Source organism: Amblyomma americanum, chromosome 1 (genome assembly GCF_052857255.1).
Source record: "Amblyomma americanum isolate KBUSLIRL-KWMA chromosome 1, ASM5285725v1, whole genome shotgun sequence".
Taxonomy (NCBI): Eukaryota; Metazoa; Arthropoda; class Arachnida; order Ixodida; family Ixodidae; genus Amblyomma; species Amblyomma americanum.
The window spans coordinates 438180207-438203334 of record NC_135497.1 but is presented as its reverse complement, the minus strand read 5'-3'; positions in this window follow the sequence as shown (position 1 = coordinate 438203334).

Here is a 23128-nt window from a genome sequence, read left to right as displayed (position 1 = left end):
AAACCAGGTGATCGATATTATCCACAGCCCCCCCCCCCTACCACGGAGGCCTTGTCGGTTTGGAACGTTCAACCCCATAAAAAAGCAAAAAATAATAAAGTATTCTTTTTCATAAACTACAGGGAAAGGAGCAGTCGCGAAAAAGATGCTTCAATGAGCAGCTTGACGGGGCGGGGCGCCTGCCCCCGTATCTGACGTCAGTTGACAGCATCCCCAAGACACTCGACACAAAGCTTATACAAATGAACAACAATAAGCAACTACACTCCAAAACCACAGCGTTGGTACATCAGGCACATGCAATGATTACTAAGAACAAAAAGCACTGAACGTGCACTCACAGCTGGAAGGGGCGATAACAAACCTCGACTACAGTCAACGCAATAACTGCTTTCATGGACTTTGTGCTAGATAAAAAAAGGCACCGTTGGGCACTGACCTTTTACGGCCCCTGCCCAAAGCTCGCGATATTTTGATCGAGCGCCGCGGTAGCATTAGATGGAAACAGTGGCTCCTCAGTCGATCGCAGGGCGGCCTGCGGCATTGAGAGCCGCGGAGTAGCCGGGTGCAGTCATGAAGAGGGGTATTACGGATGCGGCGGGCGTGAATGACGACGTCGAGGACATGATTTCGCCGAACGACAGCTACACAGCCATCACTGTAAAATACTTAAAATGTTTTTCAGCAAAAAACTGGTCTGATCGCTTGAGCACCTTTTGAAAGTTTGCACCAGGGCACGAGGCAATGCATCGGGACAGAAATTGTTTAAAAATAAGTTGTTCGGCAAACACTTTCGATTTCGTTTGTTTTTGTTTCGTTTTTCATACAGAATCGACACACGTTCAGCAATGCTGTCTCTTGAGATCCGAATTACCAGGGGGAGGGGGGGGGGGGGGGGGGGAGTGCGTATACTTAGAAAAATATACCACTCCTCGGACTTTTTCGCAACGTTGGCAGTACGTCGCACTAATCAAGAGAAATAAAGCTGGCCCCTGGTGTTCGGCCATACTCCCGAGAAAAAAATAATAAATATGGTAAAAAAATGTGGCTTCAGCGACTGCATGGCAATTTGCTGCTGACTGCATACACTCCCGACCGGTTATCTTTGAACTCAGAGATTTTCGTGGGAGTAAACTTTGTAAAAAAGAAAACATGAAAACCAAAATTTGAAACTGAGCAATCGCCACAATGTCGACAGTTCCGTACGCCCACTTCACCGCATAGGACTCTTGCCGCGACGGCACTGCGCACACAACAAGGACGTCTGGCGCGGCATGGTCACGAACAGCTCCCCGCATCCTCTGCTCGTACTGCCCTACCACATTTTCAGGCTGTTCTTTCCTGTTTCTGCAAAGACCAACAAGGCTGGCACAAGAAAAATGGGCCGAGAGAACTGTTTCCGTACACGTATGTTCCCACGTCATTCTTTTTCTTTTTCCGGCCTAGGCTGGCAGGAGGGGTTCGCTAAGCGTTTAGGCCTAAGCGAGGCGTGGTGCTCCGCCAGCTAGCCACTGAATGCGAAAAAAAAAACCAAAACATGCCAGATATTACGCGATATGGCTGCAGAGGCTCTGCGCTGGGTAAGCGTGCGTACCTTCGACAAAATGGAGCTTTAGCACCGCCGTACGGTAAATACGCCAACTACGACCGCATACGGCAAATGCAGCTAGGCAAGCACGGCAACCGTATACCAACGGTAACGCGCTGCCGTATACTGACCATCAGAGGTGGCCATTTGACCTCAAAAATCTCGACCTCACCTCAACCTCAAATAAACTTTGCCGACCTCACTCAACCTCATCAGTTGAGGCTGAAGTCTCCTCAGACGCCCTCAACCTCACTTTTCGTGAGGCCACTGGCGACCACACTCAACCTCACCTCAACCTCAGCTTTTGAGTTTGAGGTCGGCTTCTCGACCTCAGAAAACAAAAAAAAAGCGACTAACAAGTTTTTCAGTAAAACAGTTCTCAGAATCCTGTGAGACAGGAAAGCCAAAATGATGATGGTACCATTGTGATGAATAGTTATTGCAATAGCGGCACTAAGCAGTCTGTAATTATTTAATAAGGTGCGTACAGACACTATTTATGTGCACGCTATAGGAGAAGCTTGTAATCTGGGATGAACCCTTGGAGAGTTTATGGCCTGCGGACAAGGGTGTCCCTTACGCGGTTACCACCAGTATGCCGGAGGGTACTTTTTTCCTAAGTTTGTTTCATTAACTATTTGTAGGCTTATCAGTGTCAATACTCGGCAACCTGCTTCGCTTATACTTGTTCGTACTGAAAGCCTCTCGCACATTCACACACGAACAGGCAATCGACAAACACAGAACTTCTACACCATCTACCAGAAAATGAGTTGGGGGGGGGGGGTATTTACGATACTCTTCTTGGACTTCAGAATAGTTAGCGAATGTAAAGAAACTGGTCGCCGATGTACTTTCATAATGTGGCGGCTAGGCAGACGCATATCAGTATGTTTCGATTTTCTAGCTCTATGTAGAAGTGAGCGGCTTCTTTTATTAATGCGAAAGGATTTTAGATGGCTCAGTTTCAAGGCCATATCAGCAAAAAAGTGTCCGCAAGAAACGGCGCCATGTGAAGTCACGAGTCGGCGAGTCACGTGACGAAGATGATGATATCACACCATTAATTAATGCTAATTAACATATTATTAACGCGCATAATTAATGTTAATCGATGCAGTTGGATAACACTGACTAATCAGTATTAATGATGACGTCATGTGAGTGCGGCGTCATACCATATCACATGACAACGATGTGATGTCACGTCATACCAGGTCCCCACCCACCCCCTGCCACCTCAATTTCAAGATCCGTATGGATCCCACATTACTACACATGCGCGCATGACGCATTACAAAGAGTGCCCACAACCCGGTCCACATTAATGACATTGGGATTGTCCAGCAGGTAAACGCACCAGTTCTCGTATGACATACTGCAACGGTCATGCAAGGACACATGCCTATGATGATGTTGTCTATGATGATGGTTATAGTGTATCTTTACGAGCCCGGGGAAGTCTGATATACCACTACCAAATTAAAAGTTGCCATAATATTGTAAATATTATACATTGCCCAGCAATTGCAGACAATAATTCTGCGGGAAAACAGCAATACGTGCAGCTAATAGCTAATTAGGATGATGATGTTCTTGGGAGGTAAAGACCCCTCCTCGTTTCTGCCACTTCCCTCTAGGTGGCAATGGTAATGGTTTCGAAATCCTGGGAATTAATTATCCGATGACTCGGCAAGAAGAGGCTAGATTACGTCTTCGAACACTGTGCCGGCTATTGAAATCACACGGGTCAAAGCAAGTGGTCTACAGTGGGCAGCGTGAACCATTCTCTCTGTCAAGAGCATCACGGCTCTCCGCTCAAATTTCGCCGCAGCGAAATCTTTTCCAAGAACCCCCCCCCCACACACACACACACAGGGACAAAAAAAAACACCGCCTAAATTCTCATACGCCTGGACAAAATTCTCGGTTCCATTCCGTTAACCAAAGACAAGCTGCTTTTAGTCGATCATTTGTTTTCCTTCAAAACTGAACTAATCTATGGCAGGACGCCAAGCTCGACGTTTTTTACCTGCAAGCATCGCGCGAGCATTCCGCGAAGCTGCTTAAGATGAACGCTGCGTCTCTGCAAAATAGCTTAAGGAAAGATAACGGTGTGGGTAGTGCCTGGTCGTCTACAAGGCAGGCCTCCAACCTAACTGATACCATACCAGAAAAGAAAAAAAAATCACAGAGAATGATTACAAACTAAAATCGCACTCTAAAAACCAAACAAACTAAAATCGCACTCTAAAAACAGAAGCGAACGACAGTGTGCCCCATTAAACATCATATTAGAAGGTTTGAAACAGCGACTCAGCAGCACAGTGCCAGCACGTAATCAGTTCTATTCACATCTTCATTAAAAAAAAGATAAAAGGAATTAGCTACCACATAATCATACATTCATTATACATTTGCATTTTTTTATCGCCATAACACTGCTACGCTGGCACGTTCGCCCCGTGCTGCGGTGTTTCAGCATAATGTGAATTTCCGAGAAGGAACAAGGAACAGGCAACCAAAGAGGTTATTCGCACGGACATAAAAGTGAAATTATATTATCATCTGGTTGCACTACAGAACGGAAATATAGAGGAGTAGTGCGAGATTCGAAAGGGGAAGACGCAATCGAAAGGAGAAGCAATCAAAAGCTGCGACGAGTATAATGCAGGTTTTTCTGGCCTCGTGCTTTTTTACCAATCAGCAGGTGTCCTTGTTACGGTGCATCCAGACGGCGCGCCACGGACTGGCCGGCGGACCGGTCACGTGGGGTCGACCGCGCGTGGCCCGGCCGGGTGTGGCCGGCGACAAGGCGGGCCAAGCCTCTGTGATCAGCCTGCAGCAACGCTCGTCTCGCGCTTCGACATTCGGCGGCGAGAACAAGCGGAATCCGCGGGCGCGGCAGAGATTCCGCCTAAATACCCAGCGGACAGCTCGATCGGCACGGGACAGATTTCTGCCGTGGTGAGGAGGAGGTAGCATTCCCACGGAGGCAAACTGGCGGCGCGCTTCCAAGCAGGACCGCTCGCTTCGGACTGAATTCGTCGTTGTGACTGCATGTTTGGTTGCGTTCACTGGCAATAAATGGCGCACCCATTTCTCGCTTGATCTCACCTCGCCTATAAGAAGACGTATGAGTAAAATATTTGCTTTATTTTTATTTAGAGTGACGACTGTGCCCCTTCTAGGTTTAAGCGGAGCGTACGTTTGTTGACAGAAATAGTTACCCGTCCTAACAACTAGATGGCGCCACAAGGCTGAGCGTATCCTTCCGTCTGTGTTTGCATACGCTGAACTAAAAGTGGGAAATGTGAGAAATTCTGTAACGCGCCGAAAAATACCTGCGTTTAGCGTACATGAGAGTGCATACGCTCATGGCACGTAGACAGCGTCAATTGTTCTTTTCCATCCATATCTGCGTACGTCGCGAGCGCCGACGTTGCGACTAATTTCGCTCGCTCTCGCAGCTGAATGCCAAATTATGAACGAGCCATGAAGCTGTACTAAGGCTAAAAAGTAAAACGTAGCGTCGTTCGACCACGTTGACATGTTAACAGTGGAAGCAAAACTACTTTCGCTGGTGTCGCCTCGACTGCCAGGAGCACTGAGTCGGGAAAGACCAGTGTGGTGTAGTTGCCAGACTTGATGTGTGCGAAAGGGCTAAAAAGTCCGTTGTCCGCCGCCAGGAAAAATGCTCTCGCATTTCTCGCGCGATTCGGCCCGCGGACCATGCGCGGACCTCGCAGACCGGAAGCGAAACCCCTCGTGACCGCTAGTCCGCGGGCCAAAACAGGTCCGTGGTCCGTGTCCGTCGTCTGGATACACCTTTAGGAACCGCCTGAATCACATTCTCTCGCCTGTGCTAAGTGCTACAGTTTCTGTTAAGTCACCATGTATTGTACAGCAGAATCCCCTTTACCCGACTGCAAGGCAAGGACCGTGACGCCAGCGCCGGCAACGAGCATGAACACGAAGCTGTCTTGCTTGGGGCCATCCACGCTGCGACGAATTTATTGCGTCCCCGTTAAGGCGCGCTCACATTAGCGGGAAAACGCGCAACGCAGGGCGTTTTCCGCGTGCCGCTTCCCGCCCAAGCCGGTTTTTCTCCCGCGGACAGCCTGCTGTGCCGTCCCGCGGAGCGATGGGTTCCGTACCTATTTTTCCCGTGCCGCTGACGAGAACAGCCAATGGGCGCCGACCGTGAACCGTGACGTCGCTCCCAGTTCAGTGACCCCGTCGGCGGAGGCTGCGCGCGTCCGGCCGGCCGGGCATTCGGCGGCTGCTTTGCCGGGGCGACGGGAGGGGAGCTAGCAGACGATCAAGACGACGACGCGAGAAAAGGGTGCGCTTTCCAATCTTCTCTGGTGTCACGTGACTATCCCCTTCTCTTTCTGCTCGTTCGGGTCCTCCCTCAGCACCTCCTCTTCCACATTCCAAGACAACCGCAGCGAGAAAACGCGCGCAGTGTGAGCGTCATTCTGAGGAGCTGCGAGGCAGCGTCGACGTTGACGCTGTGCCGGTGCAGGAATCATCCCGCTAGTGTGAGCGCGCCTTTAGACTGAACTTATTCGTTTGCGGCATCAGACAAAAGTATACCGCGGGTCAACGTGAGTTATGTGCTTTGCGCGCACCCGGGAGTTTGAGCCGACCGGCAGGCAGCTACGAGTGCTACGTCAGCGGGGCAAGGGGGAGGTAGGGTGGCGTGCCGCGACAGCAGCGCTCCTTCCAGGAAAACCAGATGGGCGCGCCTTCCTGTCGGCTCGGGCTCAACGGACATTGCGGCGCAGCACCAAAGGCTAAGAGCGGATTGCGGCATCCGGATGCCGAAACGGAGAACCGAACACCAAGCGTCACTGCATGAATACTGCAGCGGTGCGCTCCAAATCCACTTCGGAAGCGGCGCTCGTCGGAACTGCAAAAAGTCTCGACCTCAAAATTTCGACCTCACTGACTGACGACCTCACTCAACCTCAAACTCGCGCGTGAGGTAGAGGTCTAATTTTGCTGACCCCACACACAAAATTTCGAGCCGTCGCCGATCTCACCTCAACCTCGCCTCACGACGTGAGGTTGAGGTCGAAACCTCATGAGGTTGCCCACCTCTGCTGACCATGCTGCCGTCCGGCCAAGCTAAATTAAGCCCACGCCTCGAACTTTTTGTTTCATACTTTAGCTTGCCGAGCAGTGAAATACAGAGCTTCAACCTGCTGCTAATGAAGACCATTTAAATGCCTTTTGACCTTTCTGCGATTGTGAACCTCGTCCACGCACAACACCATTTATACACAGGAAGCAAAGAGCGCGAAACACAACGGACAGTTCATTCGGAGGCAACGCGCTGACACGACGGGCTGCAAAGAAATCGAAGACGTCAAACCGAAATTAGCAGTGCCGACCTCCCACATAGCCACACGCTTATTACCTAGACGCCCCTAAAGGTCACCTCGGAGATCCCAGCAGCATTCGGAGCGGTTCAATCACTGTTGCCAAGGGCGCTCACGATCAAAGGACAAACATTAAAGTGCGAAACTGGACCACGTGAGGGAGTGTGCACATTGTACGCATGCTATGCTACGCATCGGAGAGTTGCCCTTATTACTGGGAAGGTGAGAGCGATCACATGAAATTCGTACCACTCTTCGAAAGCCTTCAAATATGGCACGACAGGGCCACGACCCTATGTGCGGGCGAAGCGAAGAACTCGGGACGGAAGCCGACGAGAAGCGCGCGCGTCTTATTTCGTCCGTTGTCGTCGTCTGCTTCGCGCTCTCTAATGCGAACACCTCAACTAGTCCTCACTTTAGTGCAAAGCAAAGACGAAGTGTCACCAAAAACAGGCAAATGTTCTTCCTCAGTTTCGAACCTGCAGGGACCTGTTGAGTTTCATGGGGGTTTAACGTCCCAAAGCGACCAAGGCTATGAGGGACGCCGTAATTGACGGCTCCGGATATTTCGACCACCAGGTAGGTGTTCATTAATGTGTACTGACATCACACAGAACACGGGCCTCTGGAGTTTCGCCTCCATCGAAATTCGACCGGTGCGGCCAGGATCGAACCGCGTCTTTCGGGTCAGCCCGCAGCCATGTACCGAGCCACCACGGCGGCCCAGGACCTGTTAAGGTTGAAGCTGTAGGCTGAACGTGCCGTAGGGCTGCGTTTCAAACCCCGTGCGGAAGCCACACGACGACCTGCTTAGAGCGCGCTTGCTGGGTTCGAGAGCCCCGAACCAAGCATCTCTCGACAGCTGCAACGAGGCGTCAGTCGAGAGGGGGACAATGCGAGCTTGTTCGTAACTCATGCAGAGACCACGTGCGCGGTGCTGTCCCTGCCCTGGCGAGGTGCGCACGTGTGGCCATGCGCAGCGGAGTGTGCCGGAGGTGCCGCTCACTGTGTTCGGGGGGCCACCGTCCACAGGGAGATCATGCAGCAGCGGTCGTCGACACGGGCTAGCCGCTAGAAGGAGCCGAGTCTAGACGGGAAGACGACGGAGCTGTGGAGAGGAGTCGCTGTGCTGCCAGGGGAGCTTCCCAGAAGCCGGACCGCCCGTTGACACCGCCCATGGCCAAGTAACGCCCGCGAAGCTACAACAGGGCCGGTGCAGGCGTAGCCAACTACAAGTCAAACCAACAGCGTCGCGCGGCCTAAAACCCCCGAAGGGGCCACCGCAGTTCCAGCAGTCTGCCGGCACTGACCGGCCAAAGGAACGCGGGTCAGTCGCCGCAGCCAAAAACTCTCCGGGCAACAGGAGACCCCAATCGAAGGGCCCGTCAATAACGGCGCGGCGGTTGCCATGCACGCCCGTTTCCGGCGCTCAACGGGACGCGGGAAACGACGGTCCGCAGGGCAATGCGTTCCTCGCCGAAGCAGCTCGAACGACGCGCAGGAAAATAATTATCAGATCTAAGGTTACTGGCTAATTGGCATTAGCCGCGAGAGGTGCGGAGTGGCAGGCCCATTTTGACGTTGTTAACACGCGACTGCCCGCTTGGGCGTCCCAGAGACCCATTTTAGCGTATACCGGGTGTCCCAGCTAACCGTAACCAAGGGTTAAAAAATACACTATTAGAGGCAGGCGAGTGAAACAGTGAAATGTTGATATGCCGCCGCCGCCAACATATCGGCCTGCCGCTGGTGCGGGGCCGTCGAGTAAAGGCTGCAGATGATTTCGTTTGCTCCAGCCACGCTTGAGAGCAGCACGATCTTGGCGCGCAAGTGCGTTAGTCACGTGGTTTATTTGTATTTCGCGGGCTTTCTTTGGAGCTGGGAAAAAAGACACGCGTGAAGGTTTCCTTATCCTAAATGATGGAATGGGGGTTTCTGAAGGTGCTCGACAACTCTTCAAATGCAATTTGTTGTCTACAGTGAGTATTTATTAATTTAGATAATTAAACTTCATTAAACTATTCATTAATTGCGAAATAAACAATTGTCTGTGGTGCGCAAGATGGCTTTCACTGTTTCACTCGCCGTCTCTAATAATTCATTTCTTAACCCTTGGCTCAATAATAATTCATTTCTTAACCCTTGGCTCAACCCGCCGCGGTGGCTCAGTGGTTAAGGGGCGCTCGGCTACTGATCCGGAGTTCCCGGGCTCGAACCCGGCGGCGGAGGAAGCGTTTCGATGGAGGGAAAACACTAAGGCGCCCGTGCGCTGTGCGATGTCTGCACGTTAAAGATCCCCCAGGAAGTCGAAATTATTCCGCAGCCCTCCACTACGGCACCTCTTTCTTCCTTCTTTCACTCCCTCCTTTACCCCTTCCCTTACGGCGCGGTTCAGGTGTCCAATGATATTTGAGACAAATACTGTGCTATTTCCATTTCCCCCCCCCCCCCCCCAAAAAAAAAAAAAAAAACAACCAACCAACCAACCAACCAACCCTTGGCTCAACTTAGCTGGGACACCCGTGCATACTGGGCCTTCTTGCGCTTACAGTCTTCGGTTCGATCGCGTTCCCGGCACACTTCGCGGACCGCAGGGCCCACTCGCGCGAAGAGAACAGTCTAGTAGTGAGTCTTTTGCTGCCGAAAAAACGTTAACAATTTCCAAAGAATAAATTTCTACTAAAACTTAATAATTGGTTGGAGTCGTGCCCCGTGTCCCCATTCAACTCGCAATTTACAACGCTATCGTGAACTCGCCAAACTTCACAGCTCATTCGGTAAGACGCTCTAGTCCGACAAGGCCAGCTGTAAGTGCCGCGTTCGTGAAGACAAATATGCAATAAATGAAAAAAAAAACTGCAGTGTAGCGAGATTTCGGTGCCTGTTACAGATCACCCGGTGGGCGAAATTAATTCATCCACTGTAGCGCTACTCTCAGGTGTTATTTTATTTATTTATTTGTCTTCTACCACGTGCTCGCCAACAGCACGGCGGCCTAGAATCACGGTGCACACCATAAGAGCGTTACAGTATACAAAAGAAGATAAACGACACAGTGGACAAAGTTTGCAGAGGAAAGAAATATGGCAATGGAAATTAATAACAGAGGCACCTTACGGGCCGGTCGATAAAAAAAAGAAAAAACCATTAATGCACAGTCAAAAAAATATCAAAATCTCTGTACTTAGAGACATACAGAGAAGTCTGTTGATGGGACTTGTATGGCCAGTGACTGTACGATAAAAAAAAAACGGCTTGTAGCCTCAAGCTTGAATATGAGGACGCTCTGATAAAAACTGTTGATACAAACTTTTTTAAAAAATGTAGGCCAGCGCATTACCAACCTCCCAGAGCAACAATTCACACTGTTTACACTGCACGCTGTAAAAATAAATTTCAATATCAACCGTAAAATGAGAGCCATTAAAGCAGCATTGAACCAAGAACCTATTTACTTTCGAAAGTAGCTGCCCTTGCACACACTGCCAATCGCCGCGGCAGGCGCTTCCTCGCAGACTTGTCGCACAGGGGCGCTACGGTGCGAACACGCCCGCAGAAAGCGCTCGAGGCGGCCACAGCCTCCCGGTTTCTCCTCGATGAGCAGCGGAAGAGGCACCGGACAGGACCCGGCAGGAGCACCTTCGGCGTACGCTGTAGCGCACAGCGAGGGTTCCCGGATCCGCCGTCAGCTCCCACTTTGTATACGTCACAGCGTAAAAAAGCTTCGCCGCTGCTGCCGGGCTTCTTGGCTGCATTACGGTGGCATTTCGGGCCTTCAGCGTGGTGCGGAGCAGCTGCTGGCGCCGTGGCTGATCAGTTCCACTCGGCCAGCTGCAGCTATCGCGTCACTCCAGAGCTAAGCCACCAGCGTTTTCTTTCGCCCCACCTTCGGCCAGCTGCGAGAGCGGGCACCAGAGCGCCGTCGGCCCAGTCAACCGTGGCATCCAAGCGTACGGGTATAAGGGAGCTGAGCGTGTTCAGTGGCAACCGGGTAGGACTACTGCACGTGCGCAACAGGCGTTAACCGGTATACGCCTCCGGTATGCAAAATCTCCCCAATGACGAGCTGCGAAGCAAAGCGAAGGCCACCCCGCGCGGCCCCCCGCTCATCCGGGCAAAAGCGGCGCAATCAAACGATCACGTCGAAACGAACAAGCTCGGGGCAGCTTATTAATGCGAGGGCATTACTAGGCTATGTCGGTCCGCAAAACGTGCCGCCGTATGTGACGTGACGTCATCCGTCATGACCTGAAAAAAGTGGTGTGGTGCAGTACAAAAGCCAATGATTAAACTTATCAAGTGAGTAATTAGCCATTGACATCAGTCAACTAATGATCCTAAATAATGGTAATAATTAATGCCCCTAATGAATTTTCATATTATGGTGCTAATTCATACTAATGATTAAAAGAGGTAATTCGTTAGTTTAACTGACTGCCACTTCGTGAGACCATATGACGTCCTAAGAGTGACGTCATGAATTCGTCTGATGACGTCACGCCGACAACCAATCAGAGTACAGCAACAAAAAAGTACACATCGTCGAGTGGTAGCATCGGAGATCGAAGAGAGGCGATCGGATCTTAACGGAGTGGGTAAGCAGGCATAGAAAGCGGTCGACTAGGAGCCACCAACGTCGGGGCAAACGCTAATGCTTTTGCATTTCTCCAATGCAGTCTCTGTAGTGACCTCAAGGTTTTTCGGTGTCTACGCCGCAATGAACGCATATCAAATAGTAGTCTGCCAAAATATCTGTTTAACAGATTATCATTCCCAGCACAGCGAGGTTTTGATGAGGCGCTAATGGCCTACACTAGGTTCAGCTTCCCTGGAAGATTACAGCACACCGAAACAAATACGTCACTTTCACAGAAAACAGCTTCAGCAAGCCAGATATGATGCAAAAGTTAATGGCGGGTGGAGAAACGGTTTTCGAAACCAATGTGCCGTGCAGTCCGGGAAAAAACTCCACGGGATGCGGGTATACATGCCGGCCCCTCTACCTGCAGTTGGGTGCAACTCAAGAATGTCATGAGAATCGGTCAACACTGGAGGGCGTCCTTTGAGAGCCATTTACCGCTCCGTTCTTGAACAAAACGGAAAACTTGCTCGGCTTTTTGCCAGGCAGATATTACAATGCTTGAACGGTTCACTGGCCCCAGGAAGACCACCACGAGCCACACAGTCCTGCACAGAGGATGGGAAAAGTCGGAAGTGGCAAAACATTCATTTTGGGCGCATTCATGCTCGAACTTTTTTAGCAGCTTTCCAGCAGCCCAACTGCTAGGAGTGGCATCTTATTTTCCCTTTGTTGCGCACAACCCGCCTGTCTGGTTTTAATTACTTTGCAGAGCACGGGAGAAACGAACGTAATCGCGAGTGGCGCAAACTTGTCGACTTTTTTGCATTTCGTACACGGCCTGCAGGCCAGATGTCTACAGCGCCACGGAACGAAAGTGAAATAGTAGCGCATGCAGCTGCTCTCTCAGGGGCCTCGGGCTTTTATTACTACTCGCGTGCCTAGCATGCAGCTTCGCGTGAGCGCAAATGTCTCTGAAATCCACTACCTGCTTCAAAAATTTCCATTTGTTCGCATCCCAGCTGGCCGCTGTAATGCTCTAGCCAAGTTTGCTCACCTCTGTACTTAGCGCTTCCCTGCCTCTTCTCGCTATCCACTCCCTTTTATTTCCGATGCTTAAGATACTGCATGGCGACTGCCGCGGCCGCAGACACCTTCTCGTGCCGTTTTGTATTATTTTTATAAAAAACCGCTTCACACTCACAGAAGCGCCGACTAACAACTGAAGTTTATTTTACACAACGCGAAACATAAGAGGGAAGACGGGGGAAATTCAACAAAAAGACCGCACAAAGGACTCCCTCGCTGCGCCGCAGCTTCCTTCAGTCCGTCAAATGCGATGCTCTGTTTGCCACCGCTGCCAGCTCCGTACCTGTTTGCCGCTCTCATCGCCGACAGTACTCGGAGCGTCTGTTAGACGTTCGCACACACGTTTCCACCGTGGACAGGCTGTTTACGGGGCCCTGGCCTCGAGCGCCCCTTGGGTTGTGTGGGGTTCCTTATCATCTGCACGCTGTGTATACAGGGTGTCTCGCCTAAGACATTAAAATAGGCTTTTTGCGTTAGTAGGCATAGCATTGTCAAAGGCGTAGTACGTCAGAATAGAGGTAAGATGTGCTAACTTGCAGGCTGGTTAACTAATATTGAATAGTTCACTTCGTAACTATTAATATTGCCGCGAACATTTGCAGTGTTTGTTCATTCTTCAAATCTGCCGCCACACAACTTTATCGCTTTGCTTGCGACGCAAGACGCGACTAGATTTATCTCGATTGATCGCAGCCTGGCAGCGCTGATTCTACGTTGTTCCGGAATGTTCTAGTAGCTTTGCGCTCTTTATCTCCAAAGTTCGCTATCAGCTTTAAATTGAGCCCGGCCGACAGCGGCGGGCATTCTTTCTGTTCGACGACCGCCGAGCACGCTTGTCGCTTCGCCGCCGCAGAGTGATTCAGTCCATTTTGAGTGCAAGACAGCCCAATAGACAGTTTTCTTTTAGAAGACCTTTTGTCCGTCTTCATCGCTGCTTCGACTGCCGTCACCACTACGTGACAATATTATGCTCCTTAATTATTGAGACATGTAGGCCACCATAAGAAATCAATAAGTTGTTAGAATTTCGAAAACGCTATTACCCATGGACATTACCCACGGTAAAAACTCGCATGAATATTACCCTGTGCACTGGCACCCTGCTATTCCCCTATAACAGATTGCGTTACCCTATTCTAAAGGTCTATTATTGATCTAGCGTCGGTAATCGACGCGCGCTGGTTCAGGTCCCGAAAAGCGATTCGGGAACCGCTTTACCAAAAGCACGCGCACCAGACACAATAGAGTTGGCGTGGCGAGCAGGCCCCCGTAGGAAACACTGTTCTTCGGTTTTTCTAATGTATATGTTCTCTCTGTCCAAGGCGAGTTGGTTTCGATATTCCATGACTACAGCGCAACGAACGGGACTAAGAAGGACACGGACACGTGTTGTGTCACTGCCTGTGTCCTTCTCGTACTCGTTCGTGCGCTCTAGTCATGGAACTCTCTTTCCAAGAGCTGGGCTAGACATGTACAGCGAAAAAAAAAAAGACTAAACAGCCAAACTAAAAAGTTTAGAAACAGCAAGGTCTAATTACCTAGAAAAATAAACTAGAGCTAGGGTTGGCGGAAACGCCCGCACGTCACCAATCATTTTTTTTTTCTCAAGTTAGCGAAGGCGCTAAGAGAAAAATTGGTTTCAAGAAAACGAGAGGTGCAGTAAAAGTCACTTCTCAGGGTACACATCAACTACAGCACGCTCGGCAAGCCAGGCAGCAGTGGCTTCGGCAACACAGCAAATACTCTTATGCCAAAGCGAAAATGCATGCAAAAGCCAAAGCGCACGCACTAACACACATTTCTCACATATCACACTGCATGATCATGTGTCAATGTTTTTCACCAGGAAAATCCATCACGGAAGAAAATCTTGCGGCATTCAATGTGAACAATGCACTGCATCTCTAACACGTGACACCACTTCTCTTTGGAAGTACGTAACTTATACCGAAATGAACAAAGAGTTATAAATTTGACAGCGAGTGTCTCGAAACCAAAGTAAATTGCACACACAAAGTTTCAGCTAAATTGCGCGAGCGCTTTTCAAGTTGGCTCTGATTGGAGAGGAAACAAAGATGAGACAACAGAGCTACCAATCCGAGGCTCCAGCTGTCTTCCAACTGCTCACGGGAAGGAAATAATACGCGGGGTGGAGACTTAAAGGGACACTGAGGAGAAATTGAAGTTCGCTTGTATCGATAGAATACCAGCTCCTGATCACAAAAACGCCGCTCTTACTGAAAACAAAGCTCTTGTAAGGTGGAAAAAAGCAAGAACCAAAATACAGGTATCGCCACATCAGGCCAATCTCGCAAGTACAAGCGTGGTGACGCCATAGGACAAGAGACGCCACCTTGGAGGAATTTTCCATCCTACTTGGTGTCGCGAATCTCTGAGGCTGACAAAGGTAGGTTGCGCAGATCAATATTGAAGTAAGTTTTGTTTTAAAACCAATAGTGCACTTTTATCACACAAGGAAGGCAGGCAAAAGACAACCTGAATGTTGGAAGCAAAGAAAACGGATGTTTGGGGGCGCCACAGGCGGCCAGGAGAGTGGATTTTTTATGGCGCTTCGCGTCTATGCGCTTTGCGTGCCCCGTTGCGTGCCCCGTTGCGCTTCGATTTACAAGCGCCGAACAGCAGAGGAACTCCAAGTGCCGCTTCAAGTGCTAGTTAACCTTTGAAGGAGCCTGTTAAGGCTTGTCAAATGATCGCCACGGTCGATGAAAAGCTATGATGGCACGATGGTCGGTGATCGTACAAGGCAGCACTCGTGTATTCGCACGCTTGCCCGGCGAAACATTCCCGGCTGTGGCAGTGAATTTCTAACTACTTAACGGAACTCGTTTATTAGGGACGGGAGACAAGGTACAAGGCAGTTCAGGAAAATTGCTGATGGCCTAGCTCTGTTAGGCCAGGATATACCTAGCGAAAACGCGGAGATTTCTGCATCAGAAGAGTGCATTCACTAGATGCGCCTTTATTGACGGCTGTAACTTGAGCCGTCGTGGCGGAGCGGCAGCGTTTCCGCCTCAAACGCCGAAGGCCCTGGCTCGATTCCGAACCTCGGCACCGGATTTCATTTCTTTTATTCAGTGAGTGGGCGGGGGGCTTCAGTGGCTCCCATGGATGCCGCCGCCGAATACGTTGGTTAGCGGTTAAGCGCAGGCTCTGTTAAGGCGCGTTTATGCTGCGGCGAGGCGCGCGCGCTGCACGGCGAAGTCGGTCAAAGCGAGACCCTCTATACTCCAACTGCGCTTGACTGCCGACGCGTTCGGCGGCTTCGGCGCACTCTGACCGCACTGGCGGGGAGATTGGAGCATGTATCTATTTCGCGCCGAGTGCGCCAGCCGCCGCCGGCCCGGCCAGCCTGATTTGGCTCCGCGGCGAGGTGCGCGTTATATTCAATAGCTGCGGCAGTTGGGCGGAACTGTTCTTTTCGAGCTCGGCTATCTTAATCCATTCGCAGTAGATATCTGCAGGTACATGCAAGTTGGCGAGAGAGCCAGATCCAGTGGACCCGTTGGATCTAGCGGAAGCCGTTGAAGCGCCGAGCGCTGGCTTTGGTTTCAAGCCACCGACTTTAAACGCGACCGCCCTCGAGCACCCATTTGTTTTTTATGGCAAAAAATAAATAAATAACTTGGCCCTTGCAACCGTGGGAGACCTCGACGCCGCCTGCTGCGCCGTGCAACCGCGCCGTTCAAGGAATCACAATCCGTTGGCCCCAAAGCCCCGGCCAGCCTCCGATGGGCGCAACGCACCCCTCGCGACTCCCCGCACTGGGGTTATCATATTTAGTTTGCAACGGCTGCTCTCTGAGGAAGGGGGAAACCACCCGCCGGCGCCTAACCTAACCGTGCTCCCTCAAAAGCATCGCACGCTCTGTGGGGCTGAGGTCGCTGAAATGCAGGCCAGAGTTTTTGCGAGAACTACGTCGTCGGGTTCGGGAACGTGATCCATCGTAACGCTGGCAAGACGCCGGTGCAAACGTAAACGAAGCGACCCCCGATAGATGCCTTCAACGTGCGGCGGCGGTAGCTTTCATTTCGGCAGCTGCTAGACAGCAACCGCTAGCCGCCAGAAATCACGGAGTCTCCGTTTACGTCACGTTTCACGTCACTTCCGTTCTGTGTCGTCATAAGAGTTCTCCGTGTCGTCATAAGAGTGCTCGAGTTTGAATCGGAGCGGCGGGAAAAAATTTTTCAACTTCGAATCCAAATTTCTTTGAAATAAATGCATCTTTCGCTCCGGACAAGCGTCAACAAAGCCATGAAATGCGGAACTATCAGATATTGCTAACAAAAAAAATTTTGATAGGGTTCTCCTCAGTGTCCCTTTAACACAGCGGAGACGTACTAGCGTATACACATAGACCGGTTTAATGGACACTGGCTGTGCACGCACAGGAGGTGTCTGGGTAAACCAGTATATGTCTATGCTAGTACAAAAGTGGAGATTTAGCATGCCGGAGACATACGGCTGTTGTGCACACACAGTGGTCCTACCCACCCATGTGTTCGTCACTGCGCATGCGCAGCTCCCGTATACAAAACCGGTATGCAAAGTCTCTCCGATTTAGCGTAGTGGAGACGAACACCAGTCAGGTGGCAAGAATTCTAGCCACCTTAATACCGGCTACTCAGGCGCAGTGTCCCCGTAAGGCCGCACCCATGTCACTGAGCATGCCGGTGTCCGGTAAACGCCTATGCTAATACATCTCCGGTATGCTAAAAGCGTCTACTGTCTAATGGTGACTGCACGAGAAACATAGGAAGCGACCCACCGTGCACCCCCTTCGGCTAAGGTCATTTCCGGCAGCGGCCCCGCCAAGGTCAACGGATCTAACTGTTGCTGCCCACGACCAACTACTCGCGTCGAGGACAAAAAGGGACACGAGTGGACACTGCCGGCACATAAACACTGCTAGTCAAACGACCCGACGACTTTGCGTAGCGACGCAACATTTTGGATCATCTCCATAGAGTGTGCTGGCTGGATAAGTAGACTCTTTAAACCAGGCAACGGCTTATGCCAGACGGGGGATGCTCCTCTTCACTTTTAGAGCGAGCCATTCCACGACATCCTGCAGAGTGCCAATGAAATTTCAACTCTTGCCTTAATTTTAGCCACCAATCAGATGACCTTCCCTTGGTTAATTCTACCTGCTTCAAATCTATTTTTACTCCACTGTCCTTAAACCGCAATGCCCACGGACGGTGCAATGCCCCCTGGCCAAGTTTGTCTCCCCGTTAGTAGCTTAGGTATACGCAAAATAAGGTGTTCAAAGATATTATGAACATCATAAAACAGTAAAGTCAGTAATGTAATGATCCACCAATGAATCAGAGTTCATGTGATCACACACAGAAGACCATGTGGAACAAGCCCCAACAGAGTGCACAAGCACTTTAGCACCATTTCAAGAAGAATGGGGAAAATATGGAGCAAAGGTGTGAACCTTCGCTCCATATTTTGCTTGATCATGGCTATGGAGGCATCGTCATACCACCTTAAATACTTCTAGCATCGAAGCAGTGACCGCAGGATTAGGAGGTATAAAAAGAGGAATAGATTTCAAGAAGCAGATAAATGTTAGTAGAAATGTGCAGCAGGTCAACCTCTTCCGCTTCAACCATGAATGGTAAGCCCGGTGTAGAAGCAATGGATGTTAACAGCACCCAAATAGGAGGCAAGGTGGAAGTGCAGAATCTTGGGCTTGTTGGTGACACATTATTAATGGGCCACAGAAAGGGGTGCTTGAGCTTGGCTTTAAAATGCTTGCACGATGCAGAGCACAGGTCACCGAGCGTCCATGCCACGTACGAGACCTCAGAAGCAGGTGGGAAATTTACAATACATTTTTAAAAATTCCCGCTTTTGCACCTCGCGGTGCCGGGCTTTCGCGCGAAAACCTGGCAGACGACGTCACGTCTTGCAAATGACGTCAGCAGCCGGGGGCTATCATTGGTTGACAACGCCAAACTCTTTCAGACGTCACGCGCTACCGCAGCCGGCGGAGGTAGGGGAGGGGCCGAGTGAGCGGGGCCGGAGGAGGAGCGCCGGCGTTTTGGCGTGCAAGAGGAGAGGGAAAGGCGAGAAGACGCGGAAGTTCAAATTTTGTCAACATATCTCAGCTTCCACAAAACGCATTACAAGAATCCTTGCTGGGGGATAATTATGAACCGTCGTCTTTTAACATCCCAGACGTATCGCATCTTTATTGAGACCCCCTTTCTGGGTCCCTTTAAAAAGCTTAGCACAGAAACACAGTACTGATAGAGCATTTGTGGCACATACAGTGTTGTGCGTTTTTATCGTGAACACTTTAAAAAAATTTCCCCGCCTCAACCGCTGGCTCATTTACCGTGAAACTGCACGCAGAGCTTGCGTATTATGGTAACTTTTGTATCGTAGCAAGTTTGACAACGGTACCTACTTAGTTGAGCCGTGCATGATGCGAAACCGCAATCGTCTTCGTAGAGATCGGCAACCAAAACCCGCAGACGACGCTTTTTCGCTGAAGGGCGGCAGTGGCGCCATCTGTTTTCGGCAGTGGAAAACGTCGCGACAAGGCCGCCGAGACGAGCGTTGCAAACAATATTCTTTGAAAGGTAAAGCCTCTTTAAATCTGTTGTTCTGATATTTTTTTCCGCTCAATTAGCCGAAACTGTTGCAAGCGCTTCAGTTGAAGCAGTCGAAACGGCCGGAACGGCATATTCAAAGGGCCGCGCTTCTCGAAACACTCGCCTCGGCGGCCTTGTCGTGACGCTTTCGACTGCCAAAAACAGATGGCGCCACTGCAGCAGCTCAGCGGAAAAAAAAACATCGTCTGCGGGGTTTGGTTCGCCGATCTCTACGTAGACGATTACGTTTTCGCATCATGCACGGCTCAACTAAGTAAGTACAGTTGTCAAACTTGCTACGATACAAAAGTTACCATAATACGTAAGCTCTGTGTGCAGTTTCACGGCAAATGCTCGAGCCAGCGGTTGAGGCGGGGAAACTTTTTAAAGTCTTCGCGATAAAAACGCGCAACACTGTACTTTTTAATAATGAGGCAGGGTAAGAACATCCCCTCCTACAGCACCAAGCATAGACAATGTAGTACCATCACGCAACACAATCACAGACTTAAATGTTACTGTGCGGTGTCAGTTTCGTATTGTATTGAGCCTTAACTTCCAAAGTGCTCAGCAGCGAGCGGAGGACTGACTCTCGTGCGCTCGCGGCGTGAACAGAGCACGGACAGTGGGCGGCGGCTGTGGCTCCGTCCCGTATGTGCTCCTGTAGTGTCATTTATGCGTGGGGTTGTAGGTGCAGGTATGAATTATCAACTAGCCTGCATCACTGCACTGTTAATGGTTGGCAGGATAGTCACAAACTTCCTTGTACGCTGTTTTCAGCTCTACGATTCCAGTTTCTTTTGGGTCTCCTCTACATTAAAACTGGTAGCAGAAGAATTTCTTGCCGAGAGCTGTTCTTCATAACACACGTGGTGAAAAGAGAGAAAGCAACAATCTCAAGTGTGCCAATGACATCGAAAGGAATGGACATAGTCAGCCGACAGCTTACTGCCTATTAAGATAACTGCTCACCGAACAGCAAAGCAAAAACAGACGAACTAAGTACCAGTTGGAAAGGGCACCCGGCAGGGTGACAACTGCCCTGCTGTTATACATGCAGCTACAAATATTTTTCAGAGTAGTCAAGTGGAAAGAATTAGCCACGAAGATGAACAGGGAACATCTCAGCAACCTCGATTCACCATTGTTGTCCTGTAAGCAACTCAGGATGTACTACAGCAAATGGTTGCAGTCCTGGACTGGCAACACTTCAACGCTCAACAGTGTAATGAGGGAGCAACAGTTCACAACAGGTAACGAGCTACTGACAGAGTAAGCACCTCAGCAAGCAAGTAGTCACAGAGTAAGCATGCCAAGAAACCACCAAAGATGCAAATCATGAGAGAAATTAACAAGAGAATAACAAAAGGCTGAAATGCGTCAGCTCAAAGTTTTGTACCAACATGCCCCCAAAATTACTTTTTCCAAGTCTTTTTCTGTGCAAGCTGCTACAGCAATCTTCTCCAACAAATCAAAGCTGCCACCTGCATATCAGCGCTCCCAGAAAGAGTGTCATCCCACCTCTGCTCTCAAGGAAACGCTCAATTTTTTATTTGATGGTTAACACTACCCCCTCACATAACACCTCCAAAGATGTGTGTTTAAGGAAAAGTGAAGTGCCCTTAACATTAAATGCTGAATCATTAGCAGCAGCTCACTCAGATCCCTGAAGGTATACAACTGACATATACATATTGACACAACAAGAACGCAATAATGTGGGCGAAGCCTCAGAAGTAGACAAGACTGGCACTAACTTTATTCCAAAAGACATCACCATGTTCTGAGCAAACAAGAATCAGCTACTGAGAAGGCTCACTAAATGCAAGGAACAATCAAGATCAGAAACACGTGACTACTTCTGCAATAAAGCTAGAAGTTGGCCCCCATCCCGCCTACTTCTGTGTCTTTGTCCATGTCTTTATTGCGCTCACTTTATGTTGATGATAAACCAACTAACCAGACCAAGCTTTTTCTGCAACATATTTGTACAGCCTTTGTCAGAAGATTAGAGCCCAGGGGGTTTGTTGCCGTGCAGTTGGTCTTCTGTAGCATTTCGTGGAAGTCCTACCCATTGGAGGGGATGGGACCAAAAATCTTCCCCCCTTCAGGAGATTTTGATCACTAATGATGCATTACAAGCCCCGAGGCGTGGCAGCAAACACCCTGGGCTCTAAACTTTTGACAAGGGGTGTACATAAGTTGTACGTGACATCATGGGTGCCTTGATGAAGCACCAGACATAGCTTCCACACCCAAAGCTAGGGTAGGTGGCAATACACAGATTAAATAATGCGCGGGTTTTAGCCAAGCTCTTGGCATCAAACATGATCACTGTGATGTCATTGAAGGCCATCCATACTTCCAACACCCACGTATACTGCCGAAATTTGGAGACTAAAAACAGCACAGTGAGCAAAATTATTGGGACAATGTCAAAAGAGCAGTGCAAGGTAGAATGAACTTGATGACATAAATAAGATGACCCTGCATCATTAGCAGAACGTATAACACATCAAACTGACAGCCAGTGGATACCAAGGGGAATCGGGTCAAGGGCAGCAGACAATCAATAGAGTGATGAGCATAAATGGAAGGCCACAGCTTGCCTCTACGACATGGGACCCCCATGCAAAGGAAGACATTACACAGCTTAAATACACAAAAGCAGCACGACTCATTTTTGTCAAGTAGAAACGAAGAGATTCTGTGCCCTCCGTTGTTGCAATTGAATAATATTCAGATGTACAAAACCTGTAGAAAGATAGGTAATTTTTCCCCATAATGCAGTACAACATGAAAGTAAATTTTACCCTGTGGGAACATGACAAGCTCCTCACAAAAACAGCAACTTCTCACACTCACAACCATTCTGTTGCCCCAAGTTTCGAGAAAATGAGTAGTTTCGTTTTTTTTTTCCTTCAAACCAGACAGGACTGGAATAATGCACCATCTGGAATGTTTTGCCAAGCAATTTTGTTACAGAACTGAAACATATCTCCGGTAGGGCCTTTGTTTACTATTGTGTGAATTACTGCAAAAGGGTGTTTTTGCTAAGGACCAGAACAATAATGCTGCACTTGAGCCTTTGAAACTTGATGGAGTTTTGCTGCCTGCTTCGGTCTGTTTGTCCACATCTCCTTTTCGTTTTGTAACTACTCCTGCTTGGGCCAAACCATTGGTTTGCAGTATTTTCAAATAAAATTTGCTAGCAGTTTGGCATTGCTGAGCACGAAATATTTTGGAAAAACACACCTTTTTGCAGGTGGACACCACAACCACATGCACTCACCGAGGAAGCCAGTTATGCACGTCTTCAACTTTTTCAGCATCAATGCCAATTTACCTAATGTACACCAGCAGCCTATGCTCCAGTGATGCATTTCTGCAGAAATGTTGTCAACGCCAAAGTATATTGTATTGGCGCAGGCAACGCATGCAGCGCACATCTCTTGAGCTATGTGGCTACCGCCACATAGCTCAAAGCGCAAATATTAGTTGTTAGCCTATCAAAAGATGGCACATACCCCCACTCATAGCAGTATTAGTGGATGAAGGAGACAATGTGCAATGCACATCGCAGGAGTGTATTGCAGTTCAGCACTAGGCGTGTTCGGCTGCGGCCACCGCCTAGTGCTCTCGTCCAGCGAGGATGGTCTGTTCGAGCCGCCACAGGTTCCAATCCCAGTCGTGGATATTATTTCTTTTTATTTTTATTTATTACTTTCACTTTAAACAAACCCACAAACACTGCATGCATACAAACATCCCAAGATCTTGCTTGGGGTTTAACCATCACAATAGTGCTTTCACACTAATAAAATACTGACTGTTGCAATGCTAAAGGGGAACCTTCACT